The following is a 25,630-nucleotide window of genomic DNA, read 5'->3' on the forward strand; positions in this document are numbered from 1 at the left end:
GGGCTGAAAAACAGAGGTTCAAGGGTAGGTGGCCTCTGCTAGTACCCACCACTCTGGTAAAAGTACAAAATCATAGGTTGCCTGTTAGATCTCTGAGGTCATGTCCCCCAAATGGAAGGAGTGTTGCAGCAGAACCTAGACCCCCACCAGCAGGCTTCTGGACATGAGGCAGCCTTCTACTAATGGTGACGATCATTTTCAGCTTTTATTCCTACATATCTTTCATGGTGGATATCGTTCACACACAGCTCGCAGTCATGACATACAAAAGCTGTAAGAAGTGGCAACTTCACCGGGCGCCTGGGTGGTGCAGTCGGTAAAGCGTCCGACTTCAGCCAGGTCACGATCTCGCAGTCCGTGAGTTTGAGCCCCGCGTCAGGCTCTGGGCTGATGGCTTGGAGCCTGTTTCCGATTCTGTGTCTCCCTCTCTCTCTGCCCCTCCCCTGTTCATGCTCTGTCTCTCTCTGTCCCAAAAATAAATTAAAAACGTTGAAAAAAAATTTTTTTTTAAAAAAAGAAGTGGCAACTTCACTTTGTATCCCAGTCAAGAAAACACAAGGGAATACAAGTGAGGGAAAATGACATTGACATTAGGGATCATCTTTAATCTCTGGATGTGTAAAACTTTGGCACTTTGTTCCCAAGTGATTGCGACTCACCAGTGTGGCCCAGTGCAACAGCTTAGGGGACGAGTGGACAAGATGAACTGTTCTCTTTCACATCTGAATTCTCAACTCCGTGGAAGATACAACGATCCCAGCCACAGCCAGGCAGCAGTTCCTCATAGGATTTTGATCAACCACAGTGATTTTGTATAGAAACATCCAGAAGGCTAGCCCAGCACCAGTCTTTCTCTCCCACATGTACAAGACAACATTTCCTAATGTGGCCAGGAGAAAATTTTTCTGTCCTCCCCGCTCCCTCTGCAAACTCTGGAAACTGGCTTTTGCTTAAAGCTGCATTTGTATGCGATGGTTACAAACAATGTGGAAACCCAGTTCTGCATGATGTAAAAGTGCATCCAGGCAAAGATCCACAGAGAACAGGACCCCAGGAAGCCGACAAGGCCAAATATCAAATATTTGAATATCGAATTTACCCATCCTGCTCACCCCCCCCCCCCATTTTTTGGTTGTAGGTCACTGATTAAAGTTTTCTGATAGTCTCTTCTATTTAAACTCATCCAGACACAGTTCTAAAATATGCCTCTGAAAGTTCCCAGTGTTGTGCTTACCCTGAAAGAAGGGAAGAGTGAAGCTCTTTGCACTGAATTACCTCCACCCCAAATAGATCTTTTCTCGATTGGTGAACTTTTATACGTCTCCTGTTGAACACTGATCTCACGTGCACTCTAGTGTTTGTAGGTGGGAGGGAAATGTCACTAAATGCTGCTGCCTGCTGAGCTCTTGATTTGCACGGATGGGAGCACTGTAATGGTCCATGGAAGCCAATCTTCACACGAAAGGTTACATTCGTTACTCTCACTCTGGAAAGGAGTTCTGTATTCAGCCTCGTGTTTATGAAACATGAAAGCACATGTTGTAAAAATGTTCTGCATATAAATGAAATAATGCAAAGCAATTATTATGCTTGTTAAGAATGCAACAATATGATTTTGAAATGTAGAGTGTTAATAATGAATAAAATACGTTTCAACTTGTTCAAAATGATTTGCCCCTTAAATGCAATGTGTGCAAATAAAACAAGGAAAGATGCCACATTGAAGGACCATGTAAAAGGCGGAGACCTAAACACAACAGAGACAAAGCTAAAAACCAAAAAGTCAAGTCCCCTGTGTTATTTATGCAGACTGACTGTCAATATTGTTCAAATTAGTGGGTTAATTGCCAAATCTCCAGTTTACTTCAGGCTGTGTAGATGAAGTTAGTGTCAAAATTAAACGCTTCATAAATGGCTCTTTTGATGTTATCTTCAAATTTATCTCCATTCCTAAGTAGGGCTATTAAAGTTGCTTCTACAGTGGCAGCAATCTTTCCAACTAAAGGAAAATAGCTTAAATGCTTAATGGGCCCAATTCTCTGCAGAATCCCTAAGGCAAAGATGCTGGGAGTAAGTATTTAGCAAGTTCTATCACTGAGAGTGGGGGGTCTGGGGGTAGAGGTGGGGAGTGTGATGGAGAGAGTAGATTGAACTTCAGGGTAGATCCCACCTTCAGTGTGCTCAGTAAATGGTGATGGAGACCAAGTAATCAACTTCATTCATGGCCTTAGAGCATCCTGTCAGACCAACTCATGTTCTTCCTCTTTTCATGTCTCAGTTCTCTTCACTCTACAGTCTATTCCCTTTCCCACACATCTCTCCCTCTCAGCCCCTGCTTTTCTAATGTGTTCACCCAGGAAGCCTTCCCCTTCCTCCTACCATGCTCATAAACCATTGCCCATACGTATGCATCCCCTCTTCCTACTCTTGTCTAGGGTAACCCCTTCCACCTGGGCTTTGGGTCCATCCCTTAATGATCCTCACGGACTTTATACCACTCTTGAGTAAAGCCTCCTTTCTCTCCTTTATAGTCAACTGATCCTTTTAACCAGAGTTCCCAAACTGACATTAAATGTTGAAAATGTCATCCCACCGGAGTGGGCTTGCCAGATTAAATACAGGATAAACAATAAGTAATATTTTAGTATCAGCATGTTCCAAATATTGCATTGAATATACTTATACTGAAAATGTATTTGTGGTTTACCTGAAATTCTAATGTAGCTGGGAATCCTGTATCTATATTTGGTAAATCTGACAACCGTACATCAGAGTTCTTTCTTGACCATCCACTGTGTAAATAGTACTCCCTGCTCCAGATAGTTTCTGTCACCTTTCTTTATTTTTCTGCATACATTATCACCACTGAGTGTATTATATACTTATACGTTTGTTTATTGCCTGTTCCTCTGTCTTCTCACTAGAATGTAGATTCCATAGCAGCAGGGATTTTCAAATTCTTTGCTGCATCCCTATTGCCTAAAACAGGGCTTAGCACTAGGTGTGTCCTATGAATGTTTATTGAATAAACATATCCTTGAGTCTCTCTTCTTTTAAAGTAATTGTCAACCCACAGTCACCCTAGATCTACTCCTTTATCTCTCTTACCAACTCTCTTCATCTCTCTGGTTCTCAGAACCAGCTTTTGTAAGAGGTCTTAAAACTTGTCCCTGTGACTTTATCTCTTAGTTCCTCCTCTTCCCACTCCAGTCTGGCTCTAGTCTTATTCCACCAAAACAGCTCTAAGGTCACCAGTTACTTCATGTCATTAAATCACATTAACATTTTTTACCCCTACCTAATCTCTCAACAAGAGTTAATGTTATTGACCACTCCTTGCTTCATGAAATAAGCCCTTTATTTCACAGGAACTGCACTTTCCTGGTTTTCCTCTACCTCCATAATCATTCCATTGCCAGTTGATCCTTCCCTACCTGACCATTGAAATTTGGAGTTAGTCTAGTGCTTCTCCTCTCAGTGTTCTCTCACCCAAGTAATTTCATCTATGCCCAGGGCTTCAATGACCATTTATTTGCTGATGACTCCCAAATTTGTACATCCAGCCTAAAATGCCTCTTAGTTCTAGACCTATGTATCCAGTTGCCTAGTTGGCATCTCCATAGGATGTCCAAAAGTGATCTCAAAGTCAGTTGTCTAAGACTGATTTTAAGACATCTCTGCTACCCTACTCTTAGTCCTCTACTGTTGTTCCACATCTTGGGTGAATGACCCCTCCATGCATCTAATGGCATAAACCTGAAAACTAGTCGTCATCCTCAACTCCTGTAAATCTCACCTCCCAAATAGCTCTTGAATCCATTCATTTCTTTCTATTTCCATAGTCACCTACTACAAAGGAGTATTACCTTTTGCTAGAGCACTGCTGTGGCTTCTTAACCAAAGGAGCTACATTTACTAACTCAGGCCTCCTTCTAATCTGTTTCCCACATTTACATCTAAAGTGACTTTTCTACCTGTTGAAAATTCTTCATTGGTTCCATAGGAGGCTCCAACCTCTCTTTCGAGTCTTAAAAAATTAATTCCAGTAGAGTTAACACACAATGTTATATTAGTTTCAGGTATACAATCTACTGATTCAGTACTTCCATCCATACAACACCCGTGCTCATCACGTACTCCTTAATCCACACCATCTCTTTCACCCATTCTCCCTCCAACCTTCCCTCTGGTAACTATCAGTTTGTTCTCTATAGTTAAGAGTCTATTTCTTGGTTTGTCTCCATTTTTTCTCTCTTTCCAGTTTTATCTCATGCTGTTGTCTTCCTCATTCTCTCAACTGCAGCAATGCTGGCCAGGAATGGGCTTCTTAAATGCAACTCTATATTCAGGAGGGCTAGATGAGAAACTGATAACAAAATAACAAGTTTGCAAGGTGATTATTAAGAAATAATGTTTTGTATGAAAATCTGCTATCAGCCATCTACCATCTGCCAAAAACATCATATAAAAATTGAGAGCTAAAAGGTCCTTCACATATCATCTGGTCTAATTCTCTCCCTTTAAGTAAGGAAGTGAGTGTTCAGAGAGAAGAAGGAAATGACCAATGTCACACAGTTATTTAATGGCAGAGGTAGGAGGGAGTGCCTCCATCCAGAGTCACACTTCTTGCCCAACTGGAGAGAGAATAATGAGAAAGAAAATGACCTGAGAATTACTGTAGTTCCAAAAGCATGGAGGACTCGATCGGAATGAGGCTGAAGCAGATGAAGGGAGTTAAAAAGTAGTCCACCAGTCAACCAGAAAACTGCCCACAAGAGAACCAGTGAACCTCCAAACACAAGAATTGGGGACTTTCTCAATGAACTTTTCAATTGTGTCTGAAAGGCCTACTATAGACAGGTTCCAACATACTAGTCAATGGATATGGATGGCACCAGGGTTGGGGGCTTGGCAGACCAACTGCTATCATATAAGTAAACACATGTGTCCTGACCATACTGTCCACTGAGAGCCACCTTTTATGAGTTGGCCACAGAAATAATCTATTACCATTTTCCTCTTTCATGAGTCCTTGAAATTAAAAATAATCAAGTTGGTGTCCATGAAAGTTACAAAGTGAGAGCAATAGATTCAAGGCACCATTATTTCCTGACAATTAGGCAAAGGTATCATCTGAGAAATCCTAGTCTATTTCCTTTCAAAGGAAATGGCAAGCTACTGAGCACAATTCATACTTTGAAACTAAAGTTGTCATTCAATAGTCAAGGAAAGCTTTCTGGAGGACTCCACTATTGAGATCAAGGGAGACTGAGTAAATACCCTGTGTGTGCTTATCACTATGGGCACTGAAGTGTAAATGAGTGTGAAAGTTGCCTTTTGGTGTCAAAAGACCTGACAAGATTTTTTTTCCAAATGGGATTGGAATTATTAGTAAATTTGTTGAGCTAAGAGGCACTCTTTATCAGCTGTAAGTATTTTTAATTGGTTTCTAGGGAACACCTGTGTTAGGGTTATAAGCATCAAAGGTGATAAACAACTTAATTATCCTTCCAGAACCATTAGGAAAAAGTATCACTGTTGGTGAGCTTTCTTTGATGCCTTCTTTTGAAATGCCATCCTGCTACTATTGTGGGGCTATTTGTAGTTTATTTCCCAGAGCTTTGATTTTCCCTTCATATATAGGAAAGGCAGTTAGAAGTAGATTAATGAAATTAATAACGTTTGCACTGATCAGATATAGCTTAGGTTACTATTGGTCATAGTTTCTCCTTAGAGAAGCAGCAAGTAAGAGACAATCAGAAAACCTTGAAAGAATTTTGAGGGACGGATGCAGAAGTACATGAGGAGACAGCAAGGTCTGGGTTATGGTACCCATTTCCTTGTTGTGATGATTTCTGGGAAAAAGGAGTTGCCAACCTGGAGAGGCTGTTATAGGAAGGAAGGGAAGAGTTTTGTATTTTGTTTACTTCCAATCACTGTCTCTGGATTTTATTCATGGAGGCAAGTGGAGACATGAAGGCAGAGCGTGGTAGCCTATGCATTTGTTAGTAGGTCAGACTGTCTGCTCAAAGTACCTATCTTTCCTAAGATTTACCTTAGGATCATGACAATTTTTTTTTCACTTTTTAGACTCTATTCAAATACAGTGTCCCTGAGAATGGTTTTAAAAAATCACTATTATAACAGAGAATAATAACCTTTCTGTAGGGAACAAGGAACAGTCATAAGTGGGATTTGAGTACAGGCCAAAGATGGACTTTCCTGAATTCACTTTCACTCAGGACTAACACTGAGTTACTTAGCATTTTGGTCCTGTCTCTTATTTTTACTGTCACATGAAAAAAAAAAAGTTTCTAGCTCTCACTTTTAACTCCTTAAACTAAAGTTATGTGGTTAGTCTTACTTGTCATTTACATGGCAGAAATGAATGAGAAACTATGTTTTGGGCACCGCAAGAAGTAAGGTACTATAGACATTCAGGGGAATAGACTGTAACTCTTTGTACAAAGACTTCACATTAGAGTTGGAAAGGGATCACAAGAAAGCTATTCCTGTCCTTTTACATATGAGGAAACTGAGGCCTCTTTGGAAAAAAGCTGTGAGCACAGGCTTCTGGATAACTACCCCATAGCCTTCTCACTTGATTCTGTTAAGGAGATCTCTCACTGTTGTTGGGACTAGAATCATGGTAAATAACTGTCTCCACATGACATCTTTGGTATTGGAAAGAATTAAAGGGAAACACAGTGGCCATCATCCTTGCAGCCCTGCCGCAAAATGGCAATCTATCAAGTAGGCCAAACGTTAATTTCCTGAAAACATTTTGAAGAATGGAATGTTAAATCACAATAAAAATGTCAGCTGGACGTTAAAAATCAGAGCTTTAACAGGCAAAAACCTCTTTGACCTCAGCTGCAGCAACTTCTTACTCAACACGTCTCTGGAGGCAAGGGAAACAAAAGCAAAAATGAACTACTGGGACCTCATCAAAATAAAAAGCTTCTGCACTGGGAAGGAAACAGTCAGCAAAACTAAAAGACAACTGACAGAATGGGAGAAGATATTTGCAAATGACATATCAGATAAAGAGTTAGTATCTAAAATCTATAAAGAACTTACCAAACTCAACACCCAAAAAACAAATAACCCAGTGAAGAAATGGGCAAAAGACATGAATAGACACTTCTCCAAAGAAAACATGCAGATAGCTAACAGACACATAAAAAAATGCTCAACATCACTCATCATCAGGGAACTACAAATCAAAACCACCATGAGATACCACCTCTCACCTGTCAGAATAGCTAACATTAACAACTCAGGCCACAATAGATGTTGACAAGGATGTGGAGAAAGGATCTCTTTTGCACTGCTGGTGGAATGCACACTGGTGCAGCCACTCTGGAAAACAGTATGGAGGTTCCTCAAAAAATTAAAAATAGAACTACCCTCCGACCCAGCAATTGCACTACTAGGTATTTATCCAGGGGATACAGGTGTGCTGTTTCGAAGGGACATATGCACCCCAATGTTTATAGAAGCACTAACAACAATAGCCAAAGTATGGAAAGAGCCCAAATGCCCATCAATGGATGAATGGTTAAAGAAGATGTGGTATATATATACGATGGAGTATTACTCAGCAATCAAAAAGAATGAAATCTTGCCATTTGCAACTACGTGAATGGAACTAGAGAGTATTATGCTAAGTGAAATTAGAGCAAATATCATATGACTTCACTTATATGAGGACTGTAAGATACAAAACAGATGAATATAAGAGAAGGGAAGCAAAAATAATATAAAAACAGGGAGGGGGACGAAAATATAGAGACTCAAATATAGAGAACAAACAGAGGGTTGCTGGAGGGGTTGTGGGGGAGTGTGCTAAATGGGTAAGGGGCATTAAGGAATCTACTCCTGTAATCATTGTTGCACTATATGCTAACTAACTTGGATGTAAATTAAAAAATTAACTAATTAATTTAAAAAATCAGAGCTTAAAAAAAGGATTTTTGAAGACCTTAAACTGAGAATGGAGTGACTGAGTTGTCCCTTGGTCTGACTTGATTCAAAAGATGTGGAACCTTCTCTTAATTCTGGAAGGCCTATAAACCTGAGGCTCTAGACTGTGAGCTTATAGTAGGACTTGTCTCCCTTCACACTTCTCTGTACCACCATCCATTTCCCCTTCTCATTTTCCCTTGTGCAACTGGTCAGCTTTAAATTATTTCTGAATGTTGGTGAGAACTGTTTGTTAAAGAACAAAAGGTTCATATATATATATATATATATACACATATATATATATACATATATATATATATATTTCCATTATATAATGCCAACTTTAAAAAGAGTTTGCATGCCTCTGTGTTCCAATCTTATGATTTAACATTTGATATAGTGGCATATTTTGGCTCTAGAGAGGCATTTAAAAAATCCTGGTTATTTCAAACCAAATTGCCTTAGTCTGCAGACAAAAGGTCAAGTAGTAACTTCCATGCATTCTTCAGACCCCAACACCTCTACTTTGTTTTCTGCTTTCACCACAGTGCTATTTCTGATATCTTTTCTGGAGGAGGCAGATGAGAAAAGTCTTTCCTCCGGAATTCCAGTTTCACACCAGAGAAAGACAGACATCTTCTTGCTCTGGTTTCTGTTATTAGTGACAAGGAACCTGGGAAAAGACTAAGAGTTTTACAGTGTTTAATTGGCAACCAGTCCATGGCCAGCCATATTTGATTCATCACCAACTTATGTCAGCTGGTGTTGATGGTAGTCATTGACAAAGTTGTGGGTATGGGAGTATGATTACCCATAACCTCTTTGGTATTGAGTAGGAACCCTGGTATAGAAAACATGATGATTTTTAGAGAACAAAACCCATGTTTGAGAATTCTGCTTTTCCACTTTATCTCTTAAGCTTTCACAAGTCCTTTTCATATCCTGATTACAGCTGAGAGATGTAATACAAGTTGTCTGGTAACTGTAGCACTGACAATGACTTTGCACCCTTAGAATATTTGCCCTGATTTATTTATGAAGTTGTTGTATAAAATAAACCTATCTAATATTACTAAAACTACTAGAATTAATCAAAAAATAGTGTCTTCTTCCCAGGCAGGTTTGGACTAGGGCTTCAAATTGAACCCCAATAGTTGGAGTGAAGCTGCAACCCAAGCAATTTCTGTCTATGGAAAATTTCAGTCTGTGAGGACCTTTCATCCCTATATCTTATTTCTTGGACACCCCCTTATCATTTTTGTTGCTGAATGGCTAATAGCACCCTCATAGTAGCATCTGATTAGTGTTTGACCTTCATAAATAGCTCCTCTCACTAATATCACCCCACCTCTGTTACAAAAACTCTGTATTTTGACAGATCATTTATCTTAGCAAACTTTAATATTATGTGTTCCTTTTCCTCAAGATCTTATAGATAACCAGTAAGGGATTTAATACACTGGAACATGATAAGGTTACATGGGCAATTTAATATAGCCCTTAAGAGTATATGCTTTAAAGTCAAACTGTAATACCAGAAATATTATATTGTAAATAATAGTTGTCTAATCAAGCATAACTATTATTATATTGTAACTGTCATCAATAGCAGCAGCAGCAACTTATAACTGGTATGATCTTCACCCTCCCCAGGTATTATAATTTTTCTACAGGCCTTGAATGGCTTTGCCCATTAAAGTGAGGAATATGAAATTTTCTCTATTGTCTAGCTAGCCAGTGAGGGAGGACATAATCTTGCTGAGATATTATTCAGCCTTCTAATCCTTCTGCTATCTTGCACTGAAAGCACCCAGCCCTAATCAGTCACAGCTGCAGGCAGGGCTCGGGCAGCACACAGCAGACAAAGAACTGGCCAGGTGATTTGGGCTAGAGTGTGGTCACTTTGAGTTTCTCACTTCTCTCCTTTCAGGAGCCATATGGGCAGTGCAACCCTAAACTTCTCGGGTTCCAAAGCTGAAATTTGTAAGGTATCTTTGAGCTCATGTTGGATGAGCAGATAAGAAGACCAAGATTTTCCTTCCTCTAATTGAAGCCCAGCAGTCTTAATATTTCACACAATGGAGTTTAAGATAAATGAAGAATCCTAATTAATGCTTGGCGAAAAGCTGGGCAAATGCACACCCTCTTCCTAATCTTCAAGATGGCACAAGAATTGGCATCTCCTGAACTACTTACAATTGAAACTAAGCATAGTGGTGATAACATTCCTACTGGTTCAGACTGATTGTGGGGCCTTTCATATTTCTGGTGTAGTAACTGGAGACTTGTCTGTCTCCAAGGATGCTAACTAACACTGAGCCATGAGCCAAATTCGAATGCTTTTCTGACTTTGGCTACTATGTTGTTGTGCTGGCTCTAAAATAGAACATATTTCTCAAGTGAGTTAATGCCTACTTACTGCTTTGTTGTAATGTTTAATTATTGTAAATGAACCTTAATTGTTTAATTATTAGACCAAGGGTAGATAAGAACTTGCTGCAAGCAAAATAAAAGACCAAGCCTCTCTCTATATAAAAAGGCATATACGTTATATATACATATCTACCATACGTATACCTACATACCTAGAAGTATTTTGTATATGAGTGTTTGTGTATAAATCTATTTTTACTTATGTTTTAGATACACCACCTTATGCTGGGTTTGATTCAGTGGTCATAAATGTGGACTGCAAGAGAGATGCTGCCCAAAGAAAGAAATGGTTTGGTTGGCTCAAATGGTGAATTCCCTTTAATAACAGAGTTACTAAGGACTATTACTAAAGACTATTCTGCTGAACAATGTTGACCCTATCCTCTTGTTGCTTTCCTCTTTGAGAAAATAATTCACACTGTGGTGAAAGCCTAGAGTGACTGCATTGTATACACTGCCAATTCAGGGTGGAGAGAGGGTAGCCCCATGTGAATAAGGTTTCTTAGATGGAGTCTGGTACTTACCCCAAAGAAGAACTGATCCTTTGAGGAAATATGCAGGAAGGAATATTCACTTAAATTCTCTCTGATTTGTGATGAACAGTACCTGCCCGTCTTAAAGGAATATTGACCTCCTTTTTCATAAGAGGAAAAGATATGAGACCTGAAAAATTCAAACCAATTCTAGGAATGTGTTCTTTTCACAACCAAATCTTTTCAGAGAAGCTGTTTCTTGTGATCCATTTCTCAAATGCACTCACAGAAGGCATTGGGAAGTGATTCGAGCTTACAGTGTCTAAGAGTAATAACTCCTGATAATTGAGCACTTACCATGTGTCAGGTGCTGAGCTATGTGTTTTACCTATATTTATCTGTTTATGTCTTAACAATGATCCTATTAGGTGCACCCTATTTATGTCTACATTTTATAGAGAAGAAAACTAAGGTATGGAAAGGGTAAGTAACAAATCCACTGTCACACAATCAGTAAGTGGCAGAAGCAGATTTCAACACAGGCAGCCAGGCTCCAGGCCCCATCACTGTAACCCCATCACTATACCAATACACCTTGCATTGGTTTGGGAATGGTGCTGAAGGTTCCAAAAACTCAGAATAAATTAGGAAAAATCAGCTGGTTCCCACTGATTTTGAGGGTTCTCCATTACTGATGGGACGTCTTGGAAAATATCTACAGAAAAAGTGAAAACAGTAATAGCATCAAAGGTTCTGATGAAAGCAGTGTCTCATTGTGACTCAACCCTTGGAAAAAAGTCAAGACTCCTGTTTTCCCCTGCTCAGCACTGACTACTGCAGTAGAGGCAGGAAGCACAGTGGAGTTTAACTCTTGGTAAGTGTATTTAACAGCTCCCACTCCTGGGGCTCATTAACCACAAAGGAGGTGACTGTACAGAAATGGTTACAAGTCACCCAGGGAAGAACTGGCTAATGACACCAGTCTCACATTCCCAAGCCCAGAGGTAAATTACACGTACCCTTCCAAGGACTCTTTTAGTGCTGCTACAAAACTAGTAGAGCTTTTAGAAAAAAGACAGTTGAATCTTTATATTTTCTTAGCTGCCTTGTACCATCATATGTGTACTTGATATTTTAAAAAGAAGCTCGAGATGTCATGAAATCCTCAGGAGGGTTATATAATAATCCTTTTGTACAAAGTCCTTACTAATTGTCTTCCTAATGTCTAAGGTTACTCTACTCATTTGAAAATTACTTCATTTAGCAAAGGGTATTTTATAAAATATATGGCCTGCAGAGCTTGCCTTAGCCCTGAGGGGGAAAAGGAGGATGCTTCCTCATATGTTTAGGGAGGGCTTTTTCTGTATTCTTTCAACAAAGTTTCATGGAGCAGCTGCTATGTCTGGGTAACTACCTAGAGGCTGAGAGAAATGCAGGGTTAGATGGCATTAACCCTGCAGGGCAGGTTAGATTCATTCAGAAGTAATGAACTAAATACAAATAGCAGAACAGGACTTGCTGTCATATAGACGTGGTTGATGTGTTGCTACCAGTTTGGACCATCCTCATTTGTTACCTCCATTCAAGTTTCTTCCACACTGAAAACCAGCAAACAAACTGAGGAAGATAAAATTGAAGATAGAACACCACAGATAATGTTTTAAAGTCCAACTTATTTTAGTACCCTAGCTTCAAGACTCATTTTAGTATACAAACAAGTCTTATGGGAGCATACTTACAAAGCTGAAAGTCATGAGAAAGAATTTCTAGAGAGGAGAGAAAAGATGAATTGGCTCTATGGTTCACCAAAACAAATACTTTCTGGGTAAATAAGTTAGATTATGGCTCCAGATCTGCCACTTACTTGCTCTGTTAACTCTGTAAAGCACAGCCTGTCTGAGCTTCAGTTTTCTTCTTATAGGACTAACACTACCCACCCTGATAGGGGAGTAAAAGGAGCCATAGGTTACTCCATAACCAGATTATTTTTGGAGGGAAAACTGAGTGAGCTCATAGGCCATTAACTTTTACTTACTTTCTGTCTAGCTATTTCCTTTTCCTTTTTTTCTTTTTCTTTTTCTTTTTCTTTTTCTTTTTCTTTTCTTTCTTTTTTTTTTTAGAGGGAGTATATGTATGTGCTCACATGTGTGCAAATGGGAGTTGAGTGGGTAGATGGAGAGAGAGAGAGAATCTTAAGCAGGCTCCTCGCCCAGCATGGAGCCTGATGCAGGGCTTGATCTCACAACCTGAGATCATGGCCTGAGCCAAAAACAAGAGTCAGATGCCTAACCAACTGAGCTGCCCAGGAACCCCAGCTATTTTCTTTATTTGTTTATTTGAGATAATATGGAAACAGGGAGAGTGCTTCTGTAATGTTAAGTGACTTCTTACCCAAGGAATCTGGAAACACTCTTGTGTCACACACCTGGCATGTACCACTTCCAGTTCTTTCTGTCTTTCCTGTCTGTAATTCTAGCCGCTACTGTAGTGACTAGTTTTACATAATTTCAGGCTCAACCTGACAGTGATATGCTCTATACCCTTACTTTGCACTTCCTGCCAAAGGTTAATGCAGACACTTAGAATGCCACAGGACCCTGCTAGGCACCCAGGCAAATACAACCTAGAAATGCAAAGCGGGTAGCACCCCATGGGATAAAAATTTGACCAATAGGTAATAGGACCCCATGAATTGTTTTATTTCCCCCTTGGCTCCCAGAGAGATTGTCCTAAGAAGCTGTTATAGGGCTTCTCAGAGATGGTCTTGCAACACCAAGCAGTAAGTTGAACATAGCAATAGCTGGTTTGATCAGCATTCTTGTATTTTCCTCCATCCTTCTCTGCTTGATACTCCATATTCCTCCTTCTGGATTATACTTCTTAACAAAGTTGTATGATGTAAGACTTTTGTTCAAGCTCTACTTTCTGAGGAGCCAGGGCTAAGACTTACCCTAAAGCAAATGCCTCATAAAACGATAATTTTTCTCCTTAAGATATGCCCCCAGCATTCTTTACAACCTCTAAACTGTTGACCAAGGTAAAGTCTCAACCCAGCCCAAGCTCTACTCCTGGAGGGAATAGCTTACATACGAAAACAATTGCAGAAATTTGCTAATGTGACCTGCTAAGAATAGATACTACACGTGTAGGAATGGAGTTTGAGGGTCTTTAACTCAAGGATAGAGGAAAATATACTGGTATGGGTTACCCATCCATGTTTTGGATTTGATATCCTACAAAAGAAGCCCAGGAAGCAGCTGTAATAGTCTGTTGAGATGTGTCTTGAAGCTTGGTGAAAAGAATTCTAATATCAACAATTGTGGTAGAAAGCCCATCACTCAATTTCCAGATCTAAATCCATTCATGGAGCCATAGTTCAGTGATTAGTGGGAAGCCCAGAATCCCTTGAGGAAAGACTCTTCAATGTAACCATAAGTATATACAGGAAATATTTCTCTGATTTTTCCCCCAAATGACCTGTGGCCATTTGTTAGAGTAACTCTTGCACTGTTGAAGGGGAAAACTCAGGGCCTTTAAAGTCTGTTAGATAAAGAATCAGGGCTGAAATGATACCAAGGGATCTGAAGTGCCACCAGGCATCTCCAGTAAGAGTGGGAGCTCATTGGAGCTACATCATCACAGTGGAGTTTTGGCCCACGGTTGTCTCACGGTGGGTGCAAAGTATTCACACACCCATCTTGAGGTTATTTCTTATATTCTGCGTATATCATTGGGATAAATACATCAGCTGGTAGGAAGGGCCTAGTAGAAGCCTCTGAAACTGCTATCCCTGGCCAAGATTGTAGAACAGAAACAGCACTGCATTCCAGGAGGAATTTCAGAGCTTAATGTCACTATCAGACTTGAAGGATACAAATGTGATAGTCACCATCATATCCCTGGTTCAATTTACCTATCTGGCCCTGAATAATCCTGAGGGAATCATGAAGAATGATATAGAACCGTCATAAAGTTAACCAGGTGGTGGCCTAGTCACATCTACTGTGCCAGATGTGGTTATCTTTCTTTCAAGTGGATTAAAAGGGCCTCTGGTACTAGGTATGAGACAGTGAAACTGGTGAATGTGTCATCCTCAATGCCCATAAGGAGGAAAGATCAAAGGCAGCTTACATCCACACTGTAAGGACAGCAACTCCCTTGTGAAATTTGTACTTTCTGTTCCTACAAACTTAAGGTACTGGTTTCCACTATGGAGTGAAGAAGTGGGAGGGCCACTTCTACCAGGTACACAGAAAAAGTTCCACTGAACTTGAACTGTGAACTACCACAGTGTGGACTCTTCATGCCAGTGAGCCAGCAGCAAATAAGGGAGTTGTTGTATAGGCAGTTGTAGACAGTCTTGATGACTATGTGGAGCTAGAGCTCCTACTCCAGAATATGACCACGAAGGAGTATATCCAGTATCAGGAAGACTATCTTAGTGGCAGTTCTCTTGATTTTGCATACTTATTCTCTGCTTCATTCCTCTTGCCGCGCCCCACCCCCCCACCTCTTGCTCCTTGCAAGCCCGAAAAGTAGTAATACAGAAGCTTTTGCCTCAGGCTCCCCTTTCAGGAGACCCCTAGTCCAGGCTGCTGTCCCACTGGTAGGTTTCAAATGTACTTATTTGCTGAGAGAGAATTTATATGCCAGGCACTTTACATAATTTCATTTTATTTAATCATCATGATGATCTTTAGAGGTCAAATAATTATTTCTATTTTCCAGTTAGGGAGATGGTTTAAGCATCTTGCCAAAGAACCTACAGCTTACGAGTAGCAAAGCCAGGTTTTGGACCAAGAAGTGTCTGAGTCTAAAGTTCAAGTTCATGGGGCGCCTGGGTGGCTCAGTTGGCTAAGCGTCCGACTTCAGCTCAGGTCACGATCTCACAGTTCGTGGGTTTGAGCCCTGCGTCGGGCTCTGTGCGGACAGCTCAGAGCCTGGATCCTGTTTCAGATTCTGTGTCTCCCTCTCTCTCTGACCCTCCCCCGTTCATGCTCTATCTCTCTCTGTCTCAAAAATAAATAAACGTTAAAAAAAAAGTAAAGTTCAAGTTCAGTGCCTAAATCAGTGATGATAAAAATGAGGATTCAGAATGAGGACAATTCCTTCTGTCACTCCAGTAACCCCCTTTGCAATACTAGTGGTTTGTTTTCACTTTAAAGTTTAGTTTTTCCTTTTAATATGCAATTTATTATACTTGTATACTTATATCCAATTTATTATATTGTATACTTTAGTATACAATATACTTCTATACAGGCTAATATACTATGGTAATGTTAAAGACAGTGGTAGGGTTCCATCATTGTGAAACATGTGATGGAGGAAATCAGAGTATTCTTTTTTAACAAATCAAGATGTAAGAAGTGAATATAGAGGTAAAGTAAAAAGTCAGTTCATTAAAAGTTCTTCTCCTTCAGAAAATAATGTTTCTAAATAAATTCAGCACAATAAAAAACATAAGAAGAAAAATGTGAAACCTTATCATATAATTTTAAGTTTGATATGTCACCAAATAAAGCAAATGGCGGTAGAGTGGAGAGAAATATAATCCATAAAGGAAGTGAGAAAGGTTAAAGAAGTCAGCAGTAATTAGATGGTGGCTGAAGCTGAGTGGAAATTGATCTGTATTAGCTGAAGGCCATTCCTGTCTTTTAGAATGTTATACACCAGTCTATTTTGATATACAAAATGTCATTTCTGAGTCAAGGTCACTGATTCAAGACTGCAGTGGATTCCTGGTATGCACATTCTAATATTCCATACCTGCTGGCAGGTATTGAAATAGATAAGATAATAAGATTGTGTGAGACTATAAGAGCTTCATTGGTTTGCTGGCTTTTTATACTTGTGGAAGCTGAAAGCACATTGACGTGATCCAATGCAAATGGAGGTGAAAGTGGTAGCCAAGCTTTTAGCTGGCATGTTCTCTGATGGTCATCTGTCCCCAGGGTTATATCTGTTCGATAGGAAGCTAGATAACAGCAGGAGGCTGGGAAAACTTGCACTCTACGTAGATTCTGTTATGGTGTTACCACTGAATGTTAGGTTTTCTTATGTAGTGTATCTAATAGGAAACAAAACTGCATGATGATTATAATTTTTATTATGAATGCTAGCACTATGAACCATCAGTCATTATTATGAAAGATGATGACAGTAACTACCTTTGTTTAGTGCCTACTGTATTCTGGTTCTTTTTAATATAAATTGCTGTACTTGGAACTCTGGAAGGTAGATGCTGTTCTCACTTTCTACATGAGGAAACTGAGGCTCAAAGGGAATAAGTAACTTGCTTCAAATGAAGGCTGAGATAGGAAATCAACAAGGCTCTTTTCTGCTTTTTCCCTTATACAACATGGCTGCTGATTTATTTCTAGGAGTCTAACTAAGCAAGGGCAGACTTTAATAAAATCCTTCATATTCCCAGACGGCGTGTTGCAGAGCAGGATTAAACCACATTTTTGGAGTGATGGGTAACTATGATTAAGGCCATGGTTGAATCAATAACAACAGCAACAAAAATAGAGTTGATTCACTATATTGGGGCCATAATCTTTATCAAGCAATGTGAGAGATGCGTAGTCAACCATAGAAGGCCATTGAACACATGCTAAGTGAGTTCCTGGTGCTTGAGTTATATTAGAGGTTAGAGCTGTGAAAAATAAGAAAAAGTTAATACAAGAATAAATGGCATTTTTAGAAGGAGTTCTCATGTTTTAGTAGTAGTCATCAAATCAGAATGGCATTATGCTTGTGGTAATTCCTCTATTTTTTAGCAGTCTAATACATGTAGTAGTCTGGGGCAAGTATTTAAATCTGAATGAAATTCATAGATCTATATTTTGATTCTAAAGGTAATTCTTAGTTCAGAAGCTGATGGCTAATGACAGAAATTCTGTGGCCTGGGAAAAGACTTCCAGTATTTCGTTTGGGTACCTCAAACTAATGGAAGGAACATCAGTATCCTGAAGAAGCATAGTAGAGACTGGCCTGAAGGAGCATAATGTGAGATCCCCTGACTGAATCCTAAGCATCTCAAAGGACATGGCATCATTCTGTCCATTCATTCAGAGATTAGACACAAAGCTGAATCAAGTCACAGTGTAAAAAGCAAGATTATGTCTGACCTCTTGGCACCTGTCAGTCTGGGATCAACCAGATGTTGACAGAAAGGATATAGATTTTGGTATCAAACCCTAATTTGGTTCCTTATTCCTTAATTGCTGCAGGTACTTTTAAACCACTTTGAATTTCTGTTTTCTCACCAGTAAACAAAGTGATAACATTCACCTCTCAGAAAACCCTACTAGGATTACTGGCAATATTTTCAAAGTGCTAACAAACAAAATACCTCAATATATGGTAGCTAGTGCTAGATTTACTTACTTATTTACTTTGAGAGAGAGAGAGATCAGGGGAAGGGCAGAGAGCAAAGAGGGAGAGATCAGGGGAAGGGCAGAGAGAGAGAGGGAAAGAATCTTAAGCAGGCTTCATGCCCAGCATAGAGACGAATGCAGGGCTTGATCTCAGGGTGACATCATGACCTGAGCTGAGATCAAGAGTGGAATGAACCAACTGAGCCACACAGGCACACCAGATTTATTATTAATTGTGCTTATTTTATTTGTAAAGAGTACACAAAGAAAGCTTAGACCATTTCAGCAAGGTATAATATACAGTAACTAAATGGGCTACTGATTTTATGGTTTCCTTTCTCATTAAATTCATATTACCCTGTTTGATTCAATAATTAAGACAAAATCATGGCAATTACTTCTAGTAATCTTTTGGAAATGTAACAATGAAATCTTCTCAAGTGTTTTAAATATGCAACACATTAAGTTGGTTTCTAAATATGTTTAATCCTGTATTCAGCTCTCAATAATAATTTGTAACCTTTTGTCATCAAGATAAGAACTACCTTTTCTTAGAAGAGAGACTTTTTTTTTTTTTGTTTTAAAGAACTACTTTAAGAACCACTGAGAGATAAAGGTATTTGTTGCTTTCACTGTGAAAACTTTATGTAACTCTCAGTATCACAGAGGGAGTAAATGAACCTCTTATGAAAGATTTAGATGCAATGAATGGAGGTTAATTTATGTCATGTGCATATTTAATGCTCTGAGATTGTAGAATAACACTAGCCAAATTAATGAAAGAAGGGCCAAAGGATGAAGAAGGTCCTTTCTTTTTTTTCCCCACATGTCACCAAGTGAATATATTCTAATAGTCCCATGACCTGGAGTTTACCACAGACAGGGAAGACAGTATGTTTGGTTTGGGCTGCGTGTAATTTTAGAATACAGAATTTCTTGTGTTGCATAATTTTAGAGTTCAAGGCTTGGACTGTCCAGTCTTATAGATGCTTTAAACTCTTATTAACCAAGGCTTATTCCTTTATCACCCTCAGTGCTGGTGGCACACCATGGTCAACCACTGTTACCACTAATTGCTAGTATTGAGGGGACCTTACCTCACCCATGATCCTGGATCCTACTCCTGACCAGCTGAAGAATAATGGAGGTATGAAGGTTTGTAGTACACAGGCAATAAATCATATGAGCAATAACAGAAATGAACTGGTTTACCCTCCCCCCCCCCAAAAAAAAAACTGCTCTGGAAAGGCACTTCTGCTGTACATCTCTTTGGAGAGCAGTGGTGATCCGAAGAAATGCTTCCTCTTGAAAGAACCCTTTTTATTCACAGTGGAATACTCTTGAATTTTGCAGATCGTCAAACACACACAAAAAGTTTTTTTTAATAGTTGAGGAAATAAGCCTAAAGAAAATGTGTACCTAATCCTATTAGCTGACTTAATATAGAATTATTAAAAGCCTTGATATACAGGATTTAACACAATCTTTCTAGCAGGGTGTGATGTAATCTGTTTTTGTTCCTCAGCTAGCAGATGGCTTACCTTTAAGTAATTTCCAATATGTTAAGAGATCAAAAGCCATCCTCTCGCCACCGAGGCAGTAATCGTTCTTCTCTGCTGGGGGTTGCTTGGTACTGTGGTAGGGATATGCAAAGGCTCCTGGCATTTCCAAAGATAGAAGGGCGACATTTCTTCAGACTTTGAAGTTAATAATCCTTCAGAACTTAAAAAACTGAGGGATTTTTCAAAACCCTTTTAATGTTCTATATGCCATGTGCAAAAGTAAATATCTGTAAGAAATCACTGAGGGCTGGCGTGAAGCTTGGAGGAGCACTCTACAATCTCCCAAGTCATGGACTGGCACGATCTCTCGCTGCTGAGGGTGTGAATAAGTTGTGCTTCCATCAAGTACTACTGTTCGGAGGATGTGATTTGTGTGTTGAATGTTTTAAGAATGATGCTAGAAATAAACTCAGTGAAATTCATTGCCTGTGCCTGCCATTGATGAGCCCAAGCAGTGGCATTATGACAGGTCTGTCTATTCCTGCCATCGAGGCGTGACTGTTTGTAAGGCTGTGAGGCTTTCAACTGCTTCCTTATGCGTTTGTTTTGTTGTTGGGAATGATCTGTTGGTAAAGAGAGAGGGTAAATTTGCACTCAGGATTTGCATTCAGGATCAAACATTTTCTGTTTGATCTTTACTACTAGAGAGAAAAGTGTTTTGTATCTTGACAGTTAAATATGCTTCTAATGGACCCAGAGCCTACAGTCTTTATTTGTAAAATTTAATTCATATTTTCATGATGTGCTCAGTGATAGAACCCTGCTGAATTTTGAGTGCAGACAAACCCGTGTCTCAAGGTTTGTTACCACCTTTGCTTAAGGCACTTGCTTTTTTTACAGAGAGGTTTCATTTTATTCTCTGGACCAGTTATTTTCCGTGCTACTTAAAATGAATAAAAGTCTCAGTAAGAAAATATATTCCAGCCATACAGGAGCCCTAAGACTGTATCTTCCTCTTGGAGATAGAATGGATTGTTTTAACTTAAATGTCAGGTCAAGTTCCTCTACTATCACCCCCTCTTTTGGTTTAGTCATTTGATGGCTGGAATGTTGGCAGGCAGTTAGTTGATGGATAAATAGCACTTAACAGTCTTCAAAAGTGATAGAGGGAGAAATTTTGAAATAGAATTCAGAGGTATGTGCAAGAAGCTTGCAGACACCAAGATCCATTTGGAAAGGAGGTAAGGGCAAATGGTGTGGAACAAGAAAAATTATGAAATGGGGACTTGAAAAGCCCTAATACCATTTTACCACAACACAGAAAATCATGCATGAATACAGACTACCCATTTTCCCCAAACAGATTCACCACACTGTTTGGAGCTGTAACTAATATCTGCTTTCTGTTATGGGCAATAATATTCCTTTAAGTCCTCAAAAGTTTCTACCCCTAACTATTTTAAAAGATATTCCCCTTCTGAGAATTTTCTATTATTATAAGTACCCAGGAATAACTGATCCAAAGAATAAAATGAAACCTCTTCATAATCAAAAGCAAGAGCTGGTAAGAGTTAGGTGAATGATTTATCATGACTCACACAAATCTCCTGGCTGTTCATTGAGCTCATTCCTTCTTTCCAGAATTATTTCAGTACCACTGCTCCCCATATTCTCTGGAATCTCTTATCTTGAAAACTATTGCCGTATCTCTGTTTTCTTGTCTTCAGGATTAAAGGACCCACAAGGCTAGCTCTTTTTTTGGCCCCGCAAGGCATAAAAATATTTTCTCTCAAGTTTAACTATACTTTATTTAAGGCCACTTGCTTCCTCGTGGGTCTTTCCTGGGTTCACTACACTCGTTGTGAATGCAGGTACAGGATGTGTCACTCAAATACAAGGCTGAGAGAGTGGTAGGCCACCAGTTTATCCTTTCTTCAGTCATGTATCTAAAGATAGTCTGACTTTGAATGGAATGTGTAAAACCTAATCATTAATTCCTGAGGAGTTTGGGAAAGAGTGAAATTTTGAGAGTCCGTGTTTCTGTCAGCTTGGATAATAATTGCCCATCTTCTGAGATGAGAGAGGTAAAGTAGTCAACCCTCATTGGACTAGGTAAATGAGATTGAGAGAGGAATGGAAGGGTAGTCATGTAAAGTGCAAACTTAAGCATAGAACAAAACTAGAGTTATAGCTTAGTCATTCAGTATTGTCATAAATGTTGTTAAGGAACAACATGATCTACAACTGGCTCACTCCCAAAAATTGCTTAACACTTAAGGAATAGTTGTTTGCTTCTTCTCCCCGCCCCCCCCCCCCACCTAAAAGAGAGGACTCAAGGCTTGAGGTTTCTGGGCTTGCTGTTAGGAGGAAGAAATGAGTAAGAGACTGAGTGGGAGGACCTTGTCTTTTCTGCTTCGATTCCTTGCAAACAGAGCTGATCTCCTAACCCCTTCTGTTTGTCTTCAAGGAAGTTACAGTTAGCAATAATTAGCCAGTGACTAATTATTCAGCTCCCCTTCCCCATAGGTCTGTGCCCCCACATCCCTGCTGCACCTGAACCATAGTTAATCCATGAATCTATAAGTCAACTGTGGATAACGTCAAATTGATTCTATGTTTGTCAGATAATTAGGTATCTAGTTTTGAAACATGGGATAATTTTAGATCATGCACCAATGTGACACTCAGCTCACAAGAAAATTGTGATAACTCTCATAGAGTTCTGATTCCTTGAAAGGAAAATAGTGCATAAACTACAAGGCTAGCTCTTTTTTTTTTTTGGCCCCACAGGGCATAAAAATGTTTTCTCTCAAGCTGAGGTATAGAAACATATGCTCTCCAAGTGATATTAGCTTGTGGAAAGTTGATAATTACCAACCTCCTTCTCCATCTTCCTGTTTCACAGGCCAGGGAATGGGTTAATTTTCTACACTCTGGACTCAGACTCTGGATTCCTATTCTTGTTCTTTTGTTTAAAATACTGGGAAAAAACCTACCTGGAGTGCATGCAGAATCACAGTGCCAAGAAGGACCTTTGGAGGTCAATAAATTCATCTCTCTGCCTTTCTGTAGGACTATGCCCCATGCCACCCAGTTGAGAACTCCTGGGATTTTGAGGCAGTGTAGGATGAATATGGGATATCTTCTGACTCCAGCACACAGTCAAAAACTCAGCCCAGCAGTGAATGCACAGCACTTTCTGTCTTCCTACTGTGCCCTGAGTAAAGACTTTTCACTTCATACATCATTCACAACTTGCTACAGGGATTTCACAAAGCCAGTACATACCCTTTACACAAAGAAAAGAAGAAAAAGAACAGGTCTAGGGAAAAAGGAAAAAAACAAAGATGTGTCTGCCAACTGTAGCATTATCAACATGGAAATTAACAAGGCACAGTGTAGTTCGGGATATTAATTAAACAAATGGAGCTTCTTACTCTATTCACACATTTCACATTTCAATAACAGAGTCAAACATAGTTAGGCAGTTTCATTTTCTTACTGGGCTCTCGTGCCCTGAGCAGCAAGGCAAAAGAAGATGGAAATTGGAAGCTCCTCTTCCCCTAGAGAGATGCTGAGTTAGTCCCATCTGGCTCAAAAAATCCCAGGGTCCTAGAGGAGAGTGCCACATAAAGGTACTAGAGATACTGTCAGTGCTGGGTGTGCCCCCAGCTGCCCCCAGCTGTGCCGCCAGCTGCCCCCAGTGACTGAAGGAAAAGGCCCCAGGAGAGGAAGGGGCATCTTCATTTGAGTCTTGGAATGTCCCAAGCCAAGATTTCTCACAAAGAGGTGAAAAGACAACTTATTTATTGCTAATACTTGAGGGATTTTTCTTTTTCCACAAGATGATGGCTATAAGCATGATTATTTTCTGACTGACACTTCTAAATAGTAATTAGAACCCCCATTCTAATATTGTATTATATTTTATATTACATACTGGTTGGGCGTCATAGTAACTTGATGGGCAGATTTGCATGGAAGAAATCGAGATTTAGTCAGAAAAATTAATCATAGAGCTATTAGTTTCCAAATAGTGAATTAATTTAGGAAAACTACTAGATAGGTAATTTTCATTGTCTTTTCCTCTTGAGAAATACAGTATGTTGATTTTTGGAGCTTAATTTAAAAAAATCTGGAGCTATAAGCCTGGCTTTATTATTACTGAGTCATCTTAGACACTAATACCTCATTCTCTTCTCTCGACTTACATTCACCCATGTCCTTTTCCCTAAGGCTTCATGAAGAAATGAAGGACAAGTTTTTTGCTACATCTTGGTCCTAGATCTAAAAGCCCATCAAGTCCAAGTCCACTGACCTGTAGACTGAGCCTAGGCTCACCATTCAAGTTACTAAAAACCAGGTGGTGAGTATATAGTGTTCCAGGATGTGTCTGCCCTGCCCCACTGTCCTTAGCTTGCCAGGCCTGGTAGCCCTTCCCACACCACCTGCCACAGACATGCAAAGAACTTAGGTAACCATATATGACCTCCACTTACTCACCAAGCTCTGCCTTTTTCTTGACTCTCTGGTTTCTTGATACCCATCTTTTCTTGATCTTTTTCCTGGTCTCCCACATCCTCTCCTGACTCTGGGTGTGGGGTATCTATTCTGATTCCTCTTTCTGCATTATTAAAAACTAATCCATAGACTGCCCCCAGCAACTCTGAGTTTGACCCATTTCCCTGACTTTGGAATTCTCACAGTTCTGAACAGAGCTCCTTCCATCAGACTAGCCCTGGGGGTTGTGTTGGCTCTTATCCCATTTGTAATTAGGAATTGGGGTCTTCTGGCTAAGACCAAACAGTTAGGGGAGTAGAGTAGAAACTTCTCAGAGAACTCTGATTTTAAATTCCCTTCCTCAGACAAGAGGTCAGTCCTGTAACAGCAAACTGAAGACTAGAAGATCTTTGGGGGAGAATCAAATTCACTGTGTCATTCAGTCACATTAATTCAGTAAACATTTGTTGTTTCAACTGCATGCCATGCATTGTACTAGATTTAAGATGCTGGTAGGTTCTCAGTGTTTTGTACTGCTCAAGAGAATATGGCAAAATACCTATCCCATATGGGCTTAGAATGGGCTTAGAATAAAATCACTGCAGGGGCACCTGGGTGGCTCAGTCTGTTGAGTGTCCTACTTCGGCTCAGGTCATGATCTTATGACTCATGAGTTCGAGCCCTGTATTGGGCTCGATTGCTGACCGCTCACAGCCCGAAGCCTGCTTCAGATTCTGTGTCTCCCTCTCTCTCTGCTCCTCCCCTCCTCACTCTCTCTTTCTCTCTCTCTCAAAATAAATAAACATTTAAAAATAATTTAAAAAAATCACTGCAGAATGTTGCGATTTTATTTGGCCAACCAATGATCAAAGTGTCTGATTGTTGCCATGACCCAGGTGCCAACAATGTGTTACTCAGAAGGTCACAACGACAGACTGCTTATAAAAAAAACGTTATGTGTAAACCTTGGCTAGAAAGAAGGATGTCAGGACAATGTCTCCCATTATCTCTCCCTGTGATTACTTCTAATGATTATTCTGAGATCTATCTGCTTCATGAGACCTGGCTATATGAGCCCAACAGGGCGATTTATCTCTTCATCATCATTTAGCTTCTGGATTCTAATATTCACTATATGTTTGATTGGCTTATCTGTCTCTTGACTGAAACCTAGTCAAGAGGAAATCCATGATCATAAGATGATGGAAAAGATATTTAAATCTCTTAGTACAAGTGGCTGGCTTTGTTTTCCTTTATTTTATAGCAAAGCAAAGCATAGTTGCAGTTGGGTAGTATGGTTTATAATAGGACCCTATATTTGGGCTCCCGGCACTCAGTTTCCCGAGGAAGAAACAGAAGCATCACTTGACAA

Source organism: Prionailurus bengalensis, chromosome A2 (genome assembly GCF_016509475.1).
Source record: "Prionailurus bengalensis isolate Pbe53 chromosome A2, Fcat_Pben_1.1_paternal_pri, whole genome shotgun sequence".
NCBI classification, from domain to species: Eukaryota; Metazoa; Chordata; class Mammalia; order Carnivora; family Felidae; genus Prionailurus; species Prionailurus bengalensis.